Source organism: Rana temporaria, chromosome 5 (assembly GCF_905171775.1).
Source record: "Rana temporaria chromosome 5, aRanTem1.1, whole genome shotgun sequence".
Taxonomy (NCBI): domain Eukaryota; kingdom Metazoa; phylum Chordata; class Amphibia; order Anura; family Ranidae; genus Rana; species Rana temporaria.
The window spans coordinates 297,455,188-297,477,266 of NC_053493.1; the positions used below are offsets into that span (position 1 = coordinate 297,455,188).

A 22,079-nucleotide genomic window follows, 5' to 3' on the forward strand; every position below is an offset into this window, starting at 1 on the left:
ATGACGCACGTCCCATGGAGCCTGTTTTCCTCATGGAGGACCGGTTTCTTAAATTCTCAGCTTTGCTGGACAAGGGACTGTCCCAAACGGCAGGTAAGATAACAAATGATTTAAAGGCAGACTTCCAATCCCTGGGCTCTAGGATTGAAGCCATTGAAAACAAAATGGAGGAAACAATAGTCGCCACAACCCAGAATTATAACCACATTCATTCGCTTCAAGATCAATTGGATGTGGCGATGTCCTGCATAGACGACCTCGAGAACAGATCAAGGAGGTCTAATATTAGAATTTGCGGACTCCCAGAAACTATCCTCAATGTGCCTGAGGCAGTTCAGGATCTAATTAAAAATCTCCTCCCTAATATCTCTCCTCAGCATTTGGAACTGGATAGGGCTCATAGAGCATTGGGGCCCCCTAGGAAAGATGGTTCCCCGAGAGACATCATCGCCAAACCCCCATCATTACTCCATTAAGGAGGAGGTCATGAGACAAGCGAGGGCGGCTCAGGCAATAATGTGCCAGGGACATCATGTACAACTTTTTGCAGACCTTTCTCCGTCCACAATACAAAGAAGGAGATCTCTTAAACCGCTGCTTCAAGCCCTATCCCAGAAAGCCATCAAATATAAGTGGGCCTTCCCCTTTGCGGTCAAATTCGCAGTCAATGGTAAACCGTTTGCTTTTTCCACCTTTCATGAAGGAGAAAATTTACTACTGCGTTTGAAGCTCAAAACACAAGAAGCTGACATGGATACTACCTCTGTAGGGCAGGGATCCAACAAACGAGCTATCCCTACCAGTCCTCAATCTCCCCTTTGGCTGAAGGGCAAATATAAGAAAGCAAGGGACAATGGAACAACTTGAAGATCTGACTTTCCTGCTCTTCCAGCGGATCCACGCTTGTCTTGCGGGTTGGCTCTGGATCAGAGGATCGATCCGTTATGATTCTCTCCTCATTTTGAATTGGTCGCTTTGGGGGGTTCTTCCCCATATATGTTACTGAATGTTATAGGCCTTTTTGACTTTTGTTTTTATTTTTTCCTCATCTGGACGTCCCAGATGGCTACAGTGCTGTGCGGTTCAAACTTTTCTTTTACAGTTCCTCCTATCTACTATGTTGGGGCCCTGTATTGGATCCCTTTCTATTGATCCTGTTGGGAATTTGGGGCTCAGCCTCAAGCCCTGTTGACCAAATGTTATTTTTTCTTTTACTTACATTTATTTAGTTTTTTGCCTAGGAGGAGTGACGCCTTTTTTGTCGCTGACGCTCTGATTTGGTCCCTTTGGGTCCCCGTCGTCTCGCTAGGTGGGAGGACGGGGGCTCGGGGGGATCAGTTGGGGCGGTTTGTTTAAGCAATAGAAATATATTTAAATGCTGTGTACCAAACATGTGATTGATAGTCTACAAAATGTGCAATTATGGGCGCCCGGTTCCAGCTTGGTTCCAATGCGCCTCCATCCGTCCTTCGGACACCTGATGGTTTCCGAGGGGTGGACAGCTCTCTCCAATTTAGGGGAAGCTGATTCTACTCTCACTTCTCAGAGTCTCCGGGGATTCTCCCCCCCGGGGGTCCGCTTTTCTTTTCAGGGAGACCTACTTTTTTCTGTTCTTTTCTGTCTCTCCTTACCTTACCCAGTTTTCCCTATTTACAATCGATTGTGCCTAATGTATGCTTTAATTGCAGGTTCTTAACTTCTTCACTCTATCCTCAGGGGTTCAACCTTCGAGAATATGGATGCTCCTGTAATTGAATTCCTTTGGGACCTGGGTCTGCAACAGGTGAGTGGGGGCCGCCTTGGACGGGGTGCCAATTCTACGCTCCATGGCTGATTCACTAGACGTTAGGCTCCGCATTGCCTCTCATAATGTGCAAGGCATTAATTCTCCAATTAAACGGAGAAAGGTAATGGACCACTATAAATCTCTACATCTAGACATCATTATGCTACAAGAGACTCACTTTCCTGTCCGTTATAGCCCTACTTTTATCCACTCATATTTTCCTCAATTTTATCTGGCCAGTGCTGAAAACAAAACCAAAGGGGTGGCAATCCTGATCTCTAAGAAATGTACTTTTGTGAAGATTTCTGATACTATTGATCCAGAAGGGAGGTTTATCTTAGTGAAAGGCAAAATAAGAGACCAACTCTTCTCTCTGGTCTCATATTATGCGCCTAACAAAGGTCAAGCTAAATTTTTCAAATCACTACTAGATACCCTATCCCCCGAATTAGAGGGCACCATAGTCTTCGGGGGAGATTCTAACACAGCTCTAGATCAGGGATTAGACAAAACAAAACCGCCAGGGTCTAGGATAATACGTCCCACAAGAGAAAGCCTTAAAATTGCAAAAATCCTTCACGAATTTGGATTAGCTGACACGTGGAGAGAACTCAACCCCTCCAAAAGAGATTACACTCATTTTTCTCACCCTCACCTTACATATGCTCGCATAGACCATATTCTCACTCCTTCTACCATTCTACCGGCAGTCCTTTCCGCCTCTATCAGAGATTCTGCTCTATCCGACCATTCTTTGGTGATCATATCTCTTAAACTGGGTCTTCCGGTTGGGTCACGCATGTTTTGGAGGCTGAATGAGTCTCTGCTCTCGGACCCTATCAGAGTCACGGAGATAGAAAATGCCCTGACAGAATACTTTTAATTTAATGACACAGAAGAAGTTTCAGTTGAAACGCTTTGGGCTGCCCACAAAGCCTTCATCAGGGGTAAGCTCATCCAGATCTCCACGCAAGTAAAAAAGGGAAGAAAAGCGTAAATAGATAAATTGGAAACTGACTATCTTTCCCTTAAAGCTATGCATAAAAAAAACCCTTCCGGAACACCCATAATCCAACTAGATAACGCCAGGTTGGCTCTTAACCTCGCTCTCACGACCCGGGCAGAAAAATCAATTAGATGGAATAAACATAAATTTTATTCTCAGGCAGACAAAATCGTCCCCCTTCTTGCGTCCAAACTAACCCCTAAGCCCAAACTACTTTCAATGCCCAAGATTAAAATAGGGGGTCTCCCTCCTACAACCAATCCAACCAAAATCTTAGATGCTTTTCAAGGCTTCTACTCTAAACTTTATGATGCTTCCACCCTGCCCTCTTCTGACTTGACCTCACGAGTTCTCGAGGGACTTCCTATCCCTTCCTTGTCTACAACCCATAGGGACATAATGGATTCCCCAATCACAGAGGAAGAGGTGAGGGGTGTGGTAAAGAGTCTCCGCAGCGGGTCTGCCCCTGGCCCTGATGGTCTACCTGTCCCCTATTACAATTTTTTTTTAGACATACTAACGCCACACATAACAAAGTTTTTTTAATTTTAAAGCCAAAGGCGACCCCTTTGATTCCCAGATTAATACAGCCTTTATCACAATAATACCCAAGCCAGACAGAAATCCTGAAGATGTCACTAATTATCGTCCAATTTCCCTCATCAACAACGATCTTAAGATTCTCACTAAAATTTTGGCCAATAGATTGGCAGGGTTTATCGGGCACTATGTACATAAAGACTAGGTGGGATTTATACCCGGCAGACAAGGCCCAGACCAAATTAGACGTGCAATAGACCTGGTATCGATCCTACAAACCAACTGGGCGGGAGGTAACCCCCAAAAGGGATTTCTACTATCTCTGGACCTTCAGAAGGCCTTTGACTCCGTGTCCTGGCCCTATATCTTTAATATTCTAGAAAAATGGGGTTTTGGTACCAGGTTCATGGGTATTATCAGGGCCCTTTACTCAAACCCTAGAGCACTAGTCAGGATTAAAGGACATTATTCCTCCCCTATCGAAATTAAACGAGGCACTCGACAGGGTTGTCCGTTGTCCCCACTTATTTTTGCCATTGCAATTGAAACCCTAGCAATTGCTATAAGACAGAACCCTAATATATCGGGGGTCCAATGTGGAGGTCGGATCCACAAATGTGCCCTCTTTGCGGACGACATTCTGCTGTTTTTGACCTCCCCCTATCCACTCTTCCCAACCTGAACCGCACTCTGGATGAATTCTCTTCAATAGCAGGCCTATCCGTTAATTTTTCCAAATCAGAGGCTCTGAATGTATCTCTTCCCCCTAATTTAGTATAGGACCAGAAAAAATCTTTTAAAGCTAAATGGAGTGATGCCTCGATCCAATATCTGGGTATCACCCTCTCAGCTAAGACTGAAAATCTATACCCCCCTATTTATAAAAAAACTAGAGGCTGATCTGGCCATGTGGTCTAAACTTTACCTCTCCTGGTTGGGGAAGATCAACTCACTTAAAATGACGCTGCTCCCAAGGTTGCTTTATTTGTTTCGCTCAGTTCCGATCCCGATCAGGAGAAATCATTTAAAATCTTTCCAACTACTTAAGTTTATCTGGGGTTCTTCAGGGTATCGTTTACCGCAGGATACACTCTTCCGCCACAGAAACAAGGGTGGTCTGGGATACCCAGAGCTTCACAAATACTACCTTTCAGCTAGATTGGCTCAATTTTCCACCCTTTACTCTAAATTTGAGAAACCAGATTGGGTCGATATTGAACAACAAGCAGTTCCGTCTATTCCCCTAGATTTTTTACTTTGGTCCCCCGCCAAATCCCGCCCTTCTATTCTATCTCCAGTACTGTCACAGTCTTTTGCTTTGTGGGACCGCCTCAAACGCAATCCCTGCCTGACGTCCACTATCCGTCCTTTGGCACATATTTTCAATAATCCCGATTTCCCATCAGGTCTGCAGACCACTGACTTTAAGTGGTGGCTGGATAAAGGGCTATATCGGATAGGCCAATACTTCACCTCTAGTGGTCCCATCTCCCTGAACTACTGTATCCACACTCTGAAACTCCCCGATGAAGAGAAGGTCCACTTTAGACAAATTTCAAGTTTCCTGCATAGCATCTAGAGAACCGAACCCCTCCCCCCTGATTTTACTACATATGAGATTTGGTGTGGACAAGCCGTGGGGCGGAGGGGAGGCATTTCAGCGATCTACTCGGCCCTCACTCACCCAAATGATAAAAACAACTTAAATGAAGGCCTGGGAGTCTGATTTTCGGAGATCCATTAGCTTGGAGTCTTGGCATAAGGCTGTCTCTAGATCTTTCAGGGGCATTCAGAATATTTCTTTGGTAGAGGCAAATGTAAAAGTCATAACCAGATGGTACCTCACTCCCTCCAGATTGGCTGCTATGTTTTCTGATGCTGATCCCCTCTGTTTTAGGGGTTGCCAGCTTCGGGGTACCATGGCCCACATCTGGTGGGAATGCCCTAGGATCCGCTCATTCTTGAGACTCATCTTCAACATGATTTACAGAGTGACCGGATTTCGGATCCCTAGGACCCCTGACGTAGCCTTATTAAATGCCCTTACTCCCTCGCTTCCTGGATCTACACAACAACTAATTCATTTTATTTTACTTGGCTCCAAAATAGCCATTGCCAAATCCTGGAAACAGCCCAAGCCACTCATTTCGATTGTTAAAAAGAAAATCTCATGGATCATGATTCAAGAAAAATTATCCAGCATATTAGATGACTCCGTTACTAAGTTCCATGAGGTTTGGACTCCTTGGGCTGTTTATATTGATGTCCCCCTTAACCATGATCCTGTACACGTTTAACCGGAATTTCATGGGGAGATAGGCACTAAGTATTCCCTCCTTTCCCTCCTCCCCCTCCCCCCCTTCTCTTTCTATTTTCTCTATCCCTCTCTTACTTTTTCTGTCAGTTGGTGTGTTCTTAACTTTTAATATATGCGCTTTTTTTTTTTTTGCAAGGTTACTGTCTGCATATAGATCCCCCCCCCCTTTTTTTTTCTTCTTCTCTCCTCTTTGACAGTATATTTTTCTCACCCACATCAGTAACAGTAGCTTGGGCGGGGGCGGGAGGGAGCCGGGACCATGTTCTTGGCACAGTTTGATCCCGTGTGGGGTGCCGGGGGGCCTGGTTCGGGGCTACCCTTAGCTCCAGTCCTTCTCATTAGGGTGAAACTGATGCATGTAATAGTTTTGAAAATTCCCCCCCCCCCCCTTTTTTTTTTATTTTACCCTCTCAGACTGCATGCCAAATAGTTTATAAAATGTGGCCAGACTTATGGACATTAAGGTATAATAAAAAAAAATGTAAGCTTTAAAACAAGCCCTCACTGTCCTGTGAAACTACAACAAAGTACTGTAATTTAAGTCCTATGTCTGCACTCTCCCCCTCGTCCTTGCGCCTGCTTACAGTGTTTATATTACAGTTTAGAAGGCTGGCAAAGTTTCCTGTCGCTATCAGCAGGGGGAAACAAAACAGACAACTAATGAAAATATTTATTAAAATAAAGTCTTTGAACTTAATAATAATAATACATTAGGACCCACTTACACTACAATACAGTGTCCCACAGGGCAGGCATTGCGACTTGTTACGCTAGGCAGGGGCTGGGCTGCAATGCACCTCAACACAAAAAAAAAGTCCTGCAACATTTTATGCAGCATAATGTACCACATGCAATGTAAAGAAGCAGCAGAAATGCGTTAGAGTGCAATTCAAAATGACCAATGTAGTCTCAGTTAAGGGTTGCTTTACAATTAAATTACTTCTCGTTAAGAATATGTAAATGTTTGAATGTCAACAGTTCTATCTCAAGTATACCTTTTCATGTTTAGCTATTTTAGTAGTGAGACTCCTTCCATCCTTTTTTTCTCCCCCACTTTCGTCTTCCCTTCTTTTAATTCCTTTATTCCTTAATTCCTATATTTTAAATATTGACTAGGCAAGCTGGTATGTACTCCATGTTTGCTCAATGAAATATCTGCATTGGACTGTTCATAGCATGACCATTATAACATGTTTCATTGTATTTACCATTAAATCGTTTTTTTCTTGGAGTTCATTAAGGAATACAGAAACAGAGGTAAATCAGAGACAACTAGCAAACAATAGATGAAATATTGACTTTTCCAATTCCATATCTTGGAGTACAGTACTCAGGTTGAACATTCATAGGCCCTGGGTTATAGGCTGTACCTTCAGGAGATTAGTAACTGGCAAAGTTTTTTGAGGACACCCCCATAACCCTACTCCACTCTGAGTCCTCAGTTTTTGGCTAGTGTCCCAAGGTAATGGACCCCCTCACCGCTATGGAGAAATCACTCTTTAACTAGTTTATTAATTTACTTCTTTAATGAACTCTTTACTATTTTTTACTACCAGAAGCAAAAAAGTGCATCTGGAGCAGTACAAACTCATTATAACCTTAAGAACCGGACCACACAAGCAATGCAGAACAACACATGATAAGAAAGGAGGTTGGCCTGTGTTCTGTACTTTAAGATATGGAATTTACAGGTAAATCAAAATGTATTTAATCTGACGGGGAGCGCATTAATACATTGGTGCACAAGGGGTCACTCAATGTCCATACACAGGAAAATGCCTACAAAATTCATACCCACTGGTACAAGGTACGGCACCTATTAAATAAAATCTCCTCCACAGATACAGACCATTCCTGGAGATGCCTTGCGGCTGAAGTCATGTTTCTCCACATTTGGTAGACTTCCCCCGGACTGATCTTGTTTGGACCAAGGTGCATTAGATTAAAACCCAAATGATGGGAATGGCAATAAACTTTATGTCAAGCCCAATACCTCATCCACCATTCCTTTCAGTGCAATCATACAAACAATCCCTACTGACCATATTAATGGTACACGGTTATGCGTTACCTCGTAGTGTGAAGGAATGGTTTACCTGTTTGAACAGACTGGAGGAGATGGAGGAGCTGATCCTGACAGCCCAATATAGGATCTCATCATTTACCACAACTTGGACATGTTGGTTACAATATAAAACCATGGACACCTATAAACAAATTATTTCCCTAATTTAAGTAGTTCATAGAGCTTAGCTCCTTCTGGTGGTCCCAAGTAACCTTGATACTGGGTTTTTCTTTGCACTAGTATCGACAATGTACTATCTGTGCACACAGTTTATGGATTGCAATGCTATTTCTGGATAGATGGGCCTGGTGAGGAGTATGTTCGTCCCCTGAGGGGCGACAACCACTTTTTTTTCTTCTGTTTTTGCATTCGATTTTTCTTTTTCTTCTGTTTTGAGTTTGTTTTGTAAACTCTTAGGCCCCGTACTCACGACCAAACATGTCTGCTGAAACTGGTCCGCAGACCAGTTTCAGCAGACATGTTTGGCCGTGTGTTGGCCCGAGCGGACCATTTTCGGGCGGCCGGACATGTACGGTCGTCTGTACAGACCTACCGTACATGTCCTGCCGCCCGCCATCCCTCGCATGCGTCGAATGACTTCCACGCATGCGTGGAAGCATTTTAAAGGCAGGCCGCCCACGTCGCCGCGTCATTGTCGCGGCGACACCGACGCGGCGACACCGCGGACACGCCCCGCGTATTGTTTACGCACGGACTTCTGTTCGATGGTGTGTATAGCCATCGAACAGAAGTCCCCGGGCAGACATGTCTGATGAAAACGGTCCGCGGACCGGTTTCATCGGACATGTTTGATCGTGAGTACTCGGCCTGATGGTACACTGTGGGTAAGACCCTATATTTCTGGAAGATTTTACTAGGCAGACGACAGCCCAGAGGTTGTCTTGAGAACTTTCATACTTGTGCCAGTACCTCAAAGGAGTCCTGCTATGGCATTTTGTTCCGTTTGTCCTTTTTGTTTATCTTTTTATTTTTGTAATTGCTTTCAAATGAAAACATAATAATATAATCTTTTAATCTTACTCATACAGGGCTGGACACATGCTCAATATTCATAGAACCAGGGATGTTCCCCAACCAATGAATGGGAAAGATGGGCAACAACTGTGCCAACAGGCCCAACTTCAGAGTGCCGAGCAAGAACACTACAAAAGAAAACTGCATTCGCTGAAGATTGGGCTACCACCTGGTTGAAAACCAGAGTTAAACTCACCAATAATTATTTCCAGTAATCTTCCACGACTGCCCATGAGACATACAACTTCTCCCATCAGGACAGGAAACAAGTTACCCTCAAGAGTTAAAAGGTAGTCACTGTTTCAGTAAACCCAAGAATTAAAGATCAGAAGTACAGCAAATCATAGAACACTCTTATGTGGGGCGGGGTCTGGGAATCCGGCTATCCTGGAAGTCAACTAGAAATCGAGTTGCCACAGTTCTATTGAAAGCTTGGTCCAGACTCGACAAAAGGTCCAAGCAATAATGCTTAACAAATGTGGAGAGACTGGACCATGTTGCCACTTTACAAATCTGCTCTGAAGTGGTACCAGCTCTCTCTGGCCAGAAGGTAGATAAGGCCCTAGTTGAATGTGCATTAACAAAAGGAGAAACATTTATGATCGAGTGGTATTCTGTAATAGCCTGCTTGATCCACCTGGCTATTGTAGACTTTGAGGCCTGAGCCCCAGCAAAGAGGACAATCAAGGCACCTGGCTTCCTGAACCGCTTGGTCACTTCCAGGTAAACCAAAAGACATCTTTATCTTTTGACATCCAGCAAGCTTAAACTCTTTTCCCTATTTCTAGATAAAGAATTACAAAATGTAAGTAATACACTGTTCCAAGATCTATGGAAGGAAGAGAACACCTTGTGAAGGTACCCTGAGTCACTCTTTAACAAGAAAAAACATCTTCAAAGTAGAAGCTTAATACACGCCTCCTCCAGACGTTCAAAAGGGTCCAATATAATAGCTTGGTGAACCAAGGATAGGACGACCAAAAATATAACAGCTTTAAAAAGCAATGAAATGCAAGCCCTCAGCATGTACACATCACCCCTCTTATCCATGGGATCCTTGAGGACTCCCATGTCCTCAAAGGCTAAACCCGATTTCTTAAAAACTCCTTATCTATTTCATCCTGAGATGAAGAGGAAGCCACAGAAATCGCCTCTGCCCCCTCGCTATGCCCAACACTGCCCAATGAAGAGGACCCGGCTGTAGACAGTCTGCATCTTCGGGTTAACCAGCGTCAGCACAGAAACTCCACCCAGCCACAAGGAAATGAGAGGCTGGTGCCACTAGTGGGGCCTAGAGAAACTACCACAAACCTCAGGATGGACAGGCTGGCAAGATGGGAACTCAATGCCGGTACTGGCCCTCCCCTCGCACAGAAACAGGTGAACTGCAGCTAGCACCCAAACGTACGGAGGGGGTATCGCGGAAAACATCAGAGAAAGATACAGCCATACATCGTCCAGACACGGGGCTTCCCCCATCGGTTCCGCAGATAACGTTAGCTGCGTTTGTAGGAAAAACTAAAAGCAGTGGCCTGGAGGACTGCCTTTCTACTCGAGGCCAACGTGCTTGCGGTACCAAATGGGAGGAGCTCTACATCTCATTGGCTGTCCTACAAGGCTTCTGGGTAATGCTGACGTCACATCCTGTCCCTAACCCACACTAAATCGAGGCTTGCACCGCACGTCGGTTCCCGGTGACAGAATGGCAAGCACAGGCTCCAAACACATCGCTGGACAGACTCAGTGTCGGTCTACAGGCACTATACTTTGTGAATGCAATACTTATATATATATATATTATTATTTTTTTAATGAAATAAAAGTACAAGCATGTTTTTGCGCAATGGCCGTTTGTTTCCTCTGAGATTTTAAGATCCTCAAAAAGTGGAGATATATGGAATGAATATTGAGATACTGGTTGCGAAACACCAGACACATTCTAATGAGGAGTGGCTGATCCAGGCATAAATCGAGGCTTTTTTAATATTGATCTCAGGTGAGTGTTCATTTTGGAAGGCCGTGGTGTATCACGGATTGGTGGAAGCTTTTTTATACGTATCTATATTTGTAAAAGTGGGTCTGATCACCCATCTTTGAAGAAGAGCACTGGGACTTAATTTTCTATACATATTTATTATTATTATTGTTGTTTGGTCACACAGTGTTTTTGACTGTATATATAGTTCACAAGGTATTTTCCAAGGTTTAATAATTATTAATGATCACAATTAATGGTATGTAAATTATTATTCACTGTCACAGGTATATTTAGTAATAATTGGCCCATTTCACACTTGTGTGACTTCAAACCAAGATGAGAGATACCGGTCGATTTGGGCTCCTTACCTGAAATATAGGGAAGGTGAAGGGAAGAGGGAGGGGAGAGATGACCGACAGGATTTTTTTTTTTTTTTAAATAAATTTTTTTGTTGTGTTTTGTTTTTTTTTGAAGAGGGAGGGTAACAAGGAGAAGTTAGGTAGAAGGAAAAAGGAGAAGTTATACGAAACCAGAAAATAAGTGGGGGGAGGATGGGGGGGGGGGGGATAGAGGGGTGTCTCTTCATCTCTCTCTTCCATAGTCTATGTAAGGAGATGATATGAAATGTAACAATCTGTAACGTAAAACTTGAAATAAATAAAGAATTATAAAAAAAATAAAAAAACTTCACCCCAACAAAAACCAGAGCCCCTCAACGGAGGAGTTGCAACCTTTAAACGGCCGCCTGAAAAACCTTGCGGCCGAAGATGCACTCACATCAACCTTATAAAATGTTGTGAAAGTGTGAACGGACGACCAAGTCGCCGCCTTACACACCTGGGAAACGGACGCTTGGTGTCGGAAAGCCCAAGAGGCACCTATTGTCCTGGTCGAAAGCGCTGTGACAGGAATGGGGGGCGCCCGCCCCTTTATGGCATAAGCCTGGATCACGATCTGCCTGAGGACCAGCTACCGAAACAAATTGTGAGTCAGACCTCCGGAAGGAAGCAGTAGCTGACAGGTACATCCGCAGAGCCTGAACAACGTCCAAGTAGTGTAACACAGTCTCCTTTGAATGTAACGGGTGAGGACACAAGGACGGGAGGACAATATCCTCATTGAGATGAAAAGCCAAAACGACCTCAGGAAGAAAGGAAGGCCGCAGACGCAGGACCACCTTGTCCTTGTGGAAGACCAGAAACCGAGCCTTGCAGGACAAGGCCGCCAGCTCAGAAACATGTCGGACGGACGTAATAGCCACCAAAAAGACCACCTTCTAAGAAAGAGTCAGCAAGGGAATCTTCCTAATGTTCTCAAACGGCAGTTTCTGAAGCGCTAAGAGGACCAGGTTCAAATCCCCCAGGAAGCGGAGGACGGACCGGAGGGGCCACATGCCTAGCCCCCTGCACGAACATTCTCACTAGAGAGTGAGCCGCCAGGGGCCGCTGAAAAAAGACAGCCAGAGCAGATATCTGCTCCCTAATAGTACTTAAGGCCAGCTTCTGGTCCACCCCACGCTGCAAGAACAGTAGGACCATGGACACAGAATAGGTGCGCGGACACCACCCCATCTCCTCACACAGAGATGCAAGCCTTCCATGTGCGATAGTAAATCTTCCTGGAAGCCGTTTTTCGCGCCCTCAACATGGTAGAAATCACCGAATCCGACAGGCCTTGGTCCCTCAACACCTGGCTTTTAACAGCCAGGCCATTAAAACCAGCGACCGTAAAGCAAGATGAAGAATGGGACCTTGTGACAGAAGGTCCTCTCGCAGTGGCAGACACCAAGGAACGTCTGCCACCAGACGCACCAGGTCGGCGAACCAGGGACGCCGAGACCAGTTCAGAGCAACCAGGAACTTTGGGATCCCCTCGGCCTCCACCCTGCGAAGCAAATGAGGAAGAAGATTTAGAGGAGGAATGGCATAAAGCAGCTGATACTGACCCCATGGAGCCACCAACGCGTTTGTCACGTCCACCCAGGGGTCCCTTGATCTGGCCACGAACCTCAATACCTTTCGATTGAGACGTGACACCAAGAGATCGACGTCGGGCGTGCCCCATCTCTGGCAGATGAGGTGAAACATATCCGGATGTAGAGACCATTCTCCCTGGCCCAGCATTTGACGACTTAGGTAGTCCACCTGCCAGTTTTCCACACCCGGAATGTAGACGGCCGACAGAGCAAGTACATTTCGTTCTGCCCACTTCAGGATGTGAGCGACCTCCGAAGCCACCGCCATGCTTCTTGTTCCTCCTTGATGATTGACATACGCCACCGCCGTGGCGTTGTCCAACTGAATCCTGACTGGACGCCCCTGTAGCCTCAGACCACGCGAAGAGACAAAGCTTGATCGCCCGGAGTTCCAAGACATTGATAGGCAGGTGGGATTCCTCCGGAGTCCAGCAACCCTGGCCCGACTGAACCCCCCCAGACACACCCCCAGTCGGTAAGACTGGCGTCCGTCGTGATCACCGTCCAGTGAAAAGGGAGGAACGACTTCCCCTACAGAAGTGACGGTGATGTCAGCCACCAAACCAGGGAGGCCCTGACCCAGTGGCTCACACAGATTTGGCAATCCAGGGACGATGGGCACTTGTCCCATCTGAGCAGAATTTCCCTCTGTAGCACTCGAGTGTGAAATTGAGCATACGGCACCACCTCAAAAGGAGGCTACCATGAGACCCAGGACCTGCATGCAAAAACAGAGTGACGACCAGCTTAGGGATGTCAACCGCTGCACCGCCGTCCGAAGAGACTGCAGCTTTTCCACCGGAAGAAACACCCTCGCCACTGAGGAGTCCAGAATAAAGCCCAGGTATTGCAGGTGTTGAGTCGGGGCCAAGACTTCTGGGTGTTTAACACCCAACCAAATTCTCGGAGGGTCTGACAGACTATAGACACACCCTCCTCTAATTCTGACAGTGAAGTTGCCCTCAGAAGAAGGTCATCCATGTAGCCCACGATAGCGATGCCTCGCTGTCTTGGCAGGGCCAGAATCGGAGCCAGCACCTTGGTAAACACCCTTGGTGCCGATGCCAAGCCGAAGGGGAGAGCCACAAACTGATAGTGATCCTCACCGACCGCAAATCACAGGAATCTCTGCTGTCCAGTGCAGATGGGGACATGCAAGTACGCGTCCTTGATGTCCAAGGATGCCAGAAAGTCCCCCGGATGGAGAGCCGCGACAACAAAGCAAACTGACTCCATCCTGAATCTTTGCACTCTCACAAAGCAATTGAGGGATTTGAGATCCAGGATCGGACAGACCCTGTCCTCCTTCGGTACTACGAATAGGTTTGAGTAAAACCCTTGAAACCGTTCCTGCGACGGAACAGGTATGATCACTCCACGAGCCAGCAGATCCTGAATTGCCCCGAACAGGGCTTCCAGACGTGTCGGCTGCAGCTGAAGGTTGGGGGGAAAAATCTGCTCGGTGGACGAGAAAGAAACTATCTTGTACCCCAAGGAAACCACTTCGCAAACAAACCGGTCGGAGATCAGAGACGACCACCGAGTCGCGAAGATGTCCCCACACCTGAGAGATGGACGGGGGCAAACCTTCATGCGGACTGTGGTTTTGCGAAACCATGGTCGTTTCTGACCCTCAGCAGGCGCTTTGTCAGCCTGGAAGCCTTGACTCGCAGCACTGGGCGGACGAAGAAAAAAAATTGCTTGTGCGCGGTGAAGGAAGGTCCCTGCCAATGGCGTGGCTCCTGACTCTTCTTGGATTGCGGGAGCAGCGTGCTCTTGCCCCCTGTGGCATCCTTCATAATATCATCAAGGGAAACACCAAAAAGTCTGTCGCCCTTAAACGGCAGATCCATCAGGGCCTTCTTAGAAGATTGGTCCACCGACCAACACTTAAGCCAGATCAGGCGGCGCAACACCACCGCATAGACCGAGGCTCTGGACAGCAAGGGAATAGTATCCAGTTCAGACTAGCAAACAAGCTTAAGACCCTGTACTAGCTGGTCGACCAAAACCACCTCCTCCGGCGGCGCCTGACAAGCTTTTAGCCCCTTCAGTAGTATCTTTGCCCATTCAGTCAGTGTTTGAGACACTAGAGCCCCCACCACCGCTGGGCGCACAGCCGAGCCCACCACCGTGTATAGATAGAGGGCAATTGCCTCAGCTTTCTTGTCAGCAGGGTTCTTAAAGGCAGGAGCCCCTTCCACCGGAATAGTGGTCACTTTGTTGAGCCTGGACACAGGGGGGTCCACTACCGGAAGAGAGGTCCATTTCTTCAGGAAGCTCTCCTCAAAAGGATACTGGTCCGCCAAATTTTTTGGAGCAGAAAAAAACCTTCTGTGGTTTTTCCCAATCCTTGTACAAAAGCTTATCAAGATAAGAAACACAAGGAACCCAAAGGGAACCAACGCCTCTGCTGCTTCCGCAGAATCCTCCATCTTCAGTATGTCTTGCAACTGCGGTGATTTTCGCGTGCTGATCCGGAGTCATCCTCACTATCTGAACGGCCGTGGTCAGCGGCCTCTGACGCATCAAAATCCGGCCCATAAGCTGCAGCCGGGCCCGACTCAGCATCAGAATTGTGTCCGGAAGATGGGGGGGTTGCGCCTTTTACCCCCCGAGTTTCCACGTGCCGCTTCCACCCTGGCAACAAAGGCCTCCAGGACCGCCGACATAGCATCCACTGACACATCAGGTGCAGGGGCACCGGTTGCCAACTCAGGTGTTTCTGGGGAGGAGGCGCCGGCTTGCGACGCCATGCTGACCCACGTGTGCGACACAGGGACCAAGGCCTAGCACACTGTCCACCCTCCTAGCTGCTGCAGAGAACGAGGGATCCCCCCAGAGGACTCTCCACCCAACCACGGATACTGCACAGCCTGTCGTCTGCCTCCTGCCTGAGAAGTCTGCAAAGCGACCTGAAACAGCCGCTGCTGTCTCTGCAGTGTGAAAGCTCCCGAGGGAGGGCGGTGCTCTAAGAGGACGGTAAAAAAAAGTCCTGCTAGCAAGAGCACGGACCTGCTAGCTCCTCTTTGGAGAGGTGAGTATACCGCTCCTACCCATTGAAATCAATGGGTCACCGCTGTGTATATAGAGTATTTCCGCGCTACCATAAGGTATGTGAAAAAATGTAACAACAGCTACAAAACACTTAAAAAAAGGTGTGCCATACCTAATGTAAAATAGTGTGTATATAGAATAGTGCTGAGCTGATGAAATTAAAAAAAGTAATAAGTGCAAAAAATCACCAATATGAAATGAGAAAAATTACATAATTCAATATTTTAGTGTGCTAATTACTAAAAAAATAAAGAAAAAATTAATGCACAAAGAATCCAAGGAAAAAAGAACCTTAATTGCACTACCTATAAAAGGTAAATGTCCTACCAGCAAATACTGTGACAGTGGTAAAGTGCAAATGCCAAAAATAAACAGAATCCTATAAAGTGCAACAAACGTGTAAACATACGCGGCAATCCAATTAATACACAGTGATTTATAAATATCTATGAAAAATAAAAAACATGCACAATAAAATATAAAAGTCCTGTAAAAAAGGTGCTGTATATGAGTGATGGGTGACATATTTCTTGTAAAGTGTCCACACTGTGAGCGTTCTTCTAAAAAAGTGGTGAGTGGATGGCCCCTTACCTCACTGCTGTGAGGTTACAGCATGTAAATAGACACAATCTCAATTCGGCCTAGTGCTGTTTCAAAGCCTGGGGGTATGTTGCCTGGGTGTGTAATACAGTTCACCTGTCTGTGGGGTATGGGTTCTCCAAAGAAATATATCCAAATAGCAGGGAGAGGATAAAGAAGGAATCCCAATATGGTGTAGAATGTTTTTAAAAATTGTTCCGTATTTATTGGTTAAAATAATGGTACTCACATTTAGAAAAAAATTCAGAGCATATCAGAATACGAGCACCAAGCTCGTCCGCGTCACCTCCGGTGCTTGAATCGGAATATGGTAAAAATGGCGGCGCTTTACCGCCGACGCTGCCCCCCCACCCCCCGTGTAAGGGCCTTAAGGTAAACAAATCATTCAGTATTTCCACTTTAAGCCTGGATGAATTCTCTGCTATGGTTGTGTTATCGAGATCTGGTTTCTCAATAGGAGGAGGGATCATCTTCAACTGCCACGTCCTCTGAGGTAATGTATCTGGCTCAAGGGCAAAAATCAAAAAACTATTCTGGAGGGGAAGTCACAGCTGTGACCACTGCTATCTGAGGCAGATGACCCAGCAGCTCAGCCAGAGTCGGATTGGGGAAAAACATCAATGTAAAGGATACTAAAGGTGCTAAGTGGATAAACTACAAACTCGTTGGAGTTAAGAGCTGAGCTTGAGCTAGCATTTTCATCTGATCCTTTTGCTTAAGATCTGACATGCTTGTAAAATATCATCCCCCGTGGGGTACTCATGATCACTGCAGCAGTAGAGAGAGAGGCGAATACCTTGGTGCCATGCACTTGTAGGTTGTAATAACACAAGTTGTGCAGGTAGCAGCTATGTTATGCCTGAATAAGAGTCAGGAGATGTTTTTGGTACAAAGTCTTGCCTGGAAAGAGGTAGTGCAGAAGAAGTACTACCTCAGGCTGCGCAGGCACAGTAAGTGCCCATGTGCCAAAAGAAACTCTGGCACTCCTGGCTCTCAGCTGCGACTGCAGAAAGGGTAGTCGGAGGCCCCCACACCACGAAAGATCCGGAGAATAAAAGATTACCATGGGCTGAATGTTAAAAAAGCTTCCACTCTGTACTCACCATTAGAAAGTTGGTTGTAGGCAGGAGTAACAGGGGATAAACCCAATCCTGGCTTCACTCTCCATGATGGGCACATGCCTCATGCCCTCTGGCCTGAACCTGTAAAGCTAACATGCAGCTTGCAACTCAACACAATGCATAACATGTGCAGGATCAAGTGCACAAATCAATATTACAAACTGGCCCCACATTTTCATTTCTGCAGGGTCTGATTATGGTCCCCCAGGGTTTTGGAAAAGGAGTCTACTTATCTGGAAGCTGCAGAAATTAGCTGTATCTTTTGAAAGAAAAAAAAAACATATAAAGAAGGAAAGCTTCTCTCAGCAGAGAGAAGGTGTGTGTCACAAAAAGAAGTTATACACTGATGCCCTGTACACACGATCGGTCCATCCGATGAAAACGGTCTGATGGATTTTTCCATCAGTTATCCGATGAAGCGGACTACACACCATCAATTAAAAAAACGATCGTGTCAGAAGGCGGGGACGTAAAACACGACGACGTGCTGAAAAAAATTAAGTTCAATGCTTCCAAGCATGCGTCGACTTGATTCTGAGCATGCGTGGATTTTTAACCGATGGACGTGCCTACAGAGAATCGTTTTTTTCTATAGGTTTTTTATCCATCAGATAATTTTAAAACTAGTTCCTAATTTTTTAACCGATGGATAAATAACCGATGGGGCCCACACACGATCGGTTTAGTCTGATGAAAACGGTCCATCAGACTTAAAATTATTCAAAAACTGCCTAACGGTAAAAGCCCCGGCCCGGACAGACTGACAATTTTGTACTACAAAATTTTCTCCGACATATTAACCCCAAAATTATGTTCCTACTTTAACGGGATTGGAGAGAAGTGGGAGATGAGGAAAGAATCTTTAGAAGCTCTGATAACTGTAATTCCTAAAGAGGGCAAGGACAACTCCCTATACTCCAGTTATAGACCAATTTCGCTCCTTAACATCGACTTAAAGATATTTTCAAAAATCCTCGCTAATAGGCTGAAAAAAATAATGAGAGATGTGGTCCACATAGACCAAGTAGGTTTTATTACAGGGAGAGAAGGAAGAGATAATGGAATTAGATTCCTCCTGATCATTGAGGAAATCAGGAAAAGTGGAGCCCCGGGACTACTCCTGTCAATAGATGCCGAAAAGGCTTTTGACAGGGTAGACTGGGGCTTCATGCAGAATACATTAGAGGCGATTGAAATGGGGCCTAGAATGAGAAGGTGTATAAGATCATTATACAACAGACCTACAGCAAGAATCAAAGTTAATGGAACCATCTCCGAACCCTTTGAAATGGAAAATGGCACCCGCCAGGGGTGCCCATTGTCACCGTTGTTGTTCACCCTTGCATTAGAACCTCTGTTAAGAGGGATAAGGCGAAACGTGGACATTAAAGGGATAACAATAGGAGGAGAGGAGCATAAACTGGCCGCTTATGCAAACTATATATTGTTCTACGTAGCAAACCCCAGGATAACCTTGCCCAATATAATGAAAACGATTAAAGAATTCGGTATGATATCCAATTTCAAGATAAATCCCGCCAAATCAGAAATCTTGAGCTTAAACATTCCTAAAAAAGAAAGATGCGCTCTAAAGGAAGATTTTCCAATTAGTTGGAAAAAAAAACTATTATACCTGGGAATCAGATTAACAACTTCAATGGAGACCTTATATAAGAGCAATTATATCCCATTGTTAAACAAGGTCAAAGAAGACTTAAATAGAATTACACCAGGGCAACTATCATGGACTGGGAGAATAAATATCTTTAAAATGATAATACTACCAAAAATAGTGTATAAAATGCAGATGCTCCCAATACCAATACCACAAGTCTATTTAAAAAAATTACAGTCAATGTTTCTTAAATTTATTTGGCGAGGAAAAAAAACACGTATTAAATTAACACTACTGACCAAAGATAAGACACAAGGGGGGTTAGGGGCACCAGATATAAGAAAGTACCACCATGCGATTGTCCTCTAACAAATAGTGGATTGGGCTAAAAACAATACAGAAAAAAGGTGGGTAAACATGGAAAATAAACTGAGTAAAATAGCACTGGGGAAATTGATTTGGGTACCGGCACAATTTAGAGGATTAAGTTCCGAAGCCCACTATATCACAAGGCATGCACTAAAATTATGGGTTCAGACGCACAAGAAAGAAAAATGGGATTATAACTCACCTTTTATACCTTTAAAGGACACAAAATTCTTCCCACCAGGAGAGGAAAAAAAGTTTGGTAAATGGATAATTAAAGATAATACCCAATTAAAAGATGTTATGGAGCAAAATAAGCTATTAACTTTACAGGAATTGAAAAACAGAAAGGAAATGATTTTGATCGATGAGTGGCGGTACGCGCAATTGAAACACTTCTTTGGACAGCCTATTAGATCTCAAGTAAACCTTCGGCTCTTTGAAAAATTATGTGGAGATAAGATCAAGGATTTATAAAATCCTGAATGTCTCCAAATTGCCGAGCGTACTGCCGTTCATCAAGAAATGGGAGGAGGAGACGAGCTCATCTGTTAATGAACATGAGATCAGTCAGTTAATAAAGAGAGTTCACGTGACGTCGGTAAACAATAATATAATGAAACAGAACTACAAATGTTTGGTGCGATGGTACCTTACACCCGATGAGGTACATACGTTCGCAGGAACTACAACACAGTTATGTTGGAGAGGCTGCAACGAAATTGGTACGATGACCCACATTTGGTGGACCAGTCCCAAAATTAGAATTTACTGGACGGAGATTAGACAAAAAATTTGAGAAATATTAAATTTAGAGATCCCAGAGGACCCGTCGGTGTGTATTTTACACGGGGACCGAATGTCAACTAAAGAATACCTGAAGACATTAATCCCACAGTTCTTGAATGCGGCAAAGAACCAAATATCTTGTAACTGGCAACACCCGGAGAGACCAACATTAAGAAGGTGGTCCAATAAAATAGATGAAATTTACAATTTAGAATATCTAAGATTTAGAGACGCAGGAAATTGGGCGGAATTTGAAGAGAAATGGAATGATTGGAAAGGGTTTAAGTTCACGATGGAATATGCAGAGATGATGGATGTATAATATAACTACACTTTTAGAAATGAGGTAGCGCCTGTAAGGGATAGAGAAGGAAAAAACTGATAACGAGGATGAGAGAGAGGCCGGGGGGGGTGGGGGGAGAGGTAGGGGTGGGGGCGGAAGGGAGGGGAAGGGATAGAGGAGGGGGGAAGGGAATTAAGGGCCAGATTCACAGCGGAGATACGACATAGTATCTCAGATACTCCGTCGTATCTCTCAGAGTATCTATGCGACCGATTTATAGAATCAGTTACGCATAGATAGCCCTAAGATCCGACAGGTGCAATTGTTTTACACTGTCGGATCTTAGGATGCAGTACCGCGGCCGCCGCTGGGGGGAGTTTGCGTCGTAAACCAGCGTCGGTTATGCAAATTAGGAGTTACGGCGATCCACAACGGTTTTTCGCGTTCGCTACATCGTCGCTAGTCTAGTTTCCCGTCGCAAAGTTAGTCGTCGTTTTGGGTGCCTTAACTTTACACAGCAAACATATTGCTGTATAAAGTATGGCCGTCGTTCCCGCGTCAAAATTTTAAAATTCACGTTGTTTGCGTAAGCCGTCCAGGAATACGGAATTACGCTACGCGCGTCGCCGTTCGAAAAAAATTACGTCACTGCGCGCAAAGCACGGCGGAAATTTCGAAACGGAGCATGCGCAGTAGGTCCGGCGCGGGAGCGCGCCTAATTTAAATGGCACACGCCCATTTAAATTATGCGGGCTTACGCCGGAGGCCGCTGGCGTAGTTTTCATCGCAAGTGCTTTATGAATCAGGCACTTGCGATGAAAACTTGTGGCGGTGCAACGTATCTACGATACGTTATGCCACCGCACTTCTACCTGAATCTGGCCCTAAATCTCCATTAAGACAAGAGATTTTAGAAATTGTAGGGGGATAAGAATAATGGAATTAGAATACAGAAATGGTAATGTTATCTAAACTGATACTAAAAATGTAATAAAAAAAAATAAAAAAAAGATACAAACTAATACTTTAAACTCCACATATGATGCGAAACCAATGTAGAGACGGAAATATTGAATTAAACTATGAGTAGGTCTCGTGCTGTGGTTAAGTCTGAAGTGAAAAAAATAAAAATAAAAGATAATTTTAAAACTAGTTCCTAATTTTTTAACCGATGGATAAATAACCGATGGGGCCCACACACGATCGGTTTAGTCTGATGAAAACGGTCCATCAGACCGTTTTCATCAGACAAACCGATCGTGTGTACGCGGCATGAGAGGACAGCTGTACATATCTGAGCATGACTTAAGGACCCTTTCACCCCTTATTTGGCGTAGCCAGGGCCTACTAATAGGCTTCCCTATTTGGGACATTTGCCATACCTATAGGATTTAGATGTTGCCCTGTCCTCCACAACTTGGAGAACCCTATCTATCTGATACCCTGTTATAATACCTCAGGGCTCAGAATCTACATTCTGGCATCTTGTTTTATGATGGTTTACGCCATATTCTATGACAATTTATGTCTATTGTTGGTTTGGATT

The 22,079-nt window shown here is 45.0% G+C and overlaps 1 protein-coding gene across 1 annotated transcript in view; it reads right to left on the reverse strand.

Moving 5' to 3' along the window:
* SMCHD1 (structural maintenance of chromosomes flexible hinge domain containing 1) overlaps positions 1 to 22,079 on the reverse strand; it is a 504,574-nt gene that overhangs the window by 96,861 nt on the left and 385,634 nt on the right. The window lies entirely within an intron of this gene.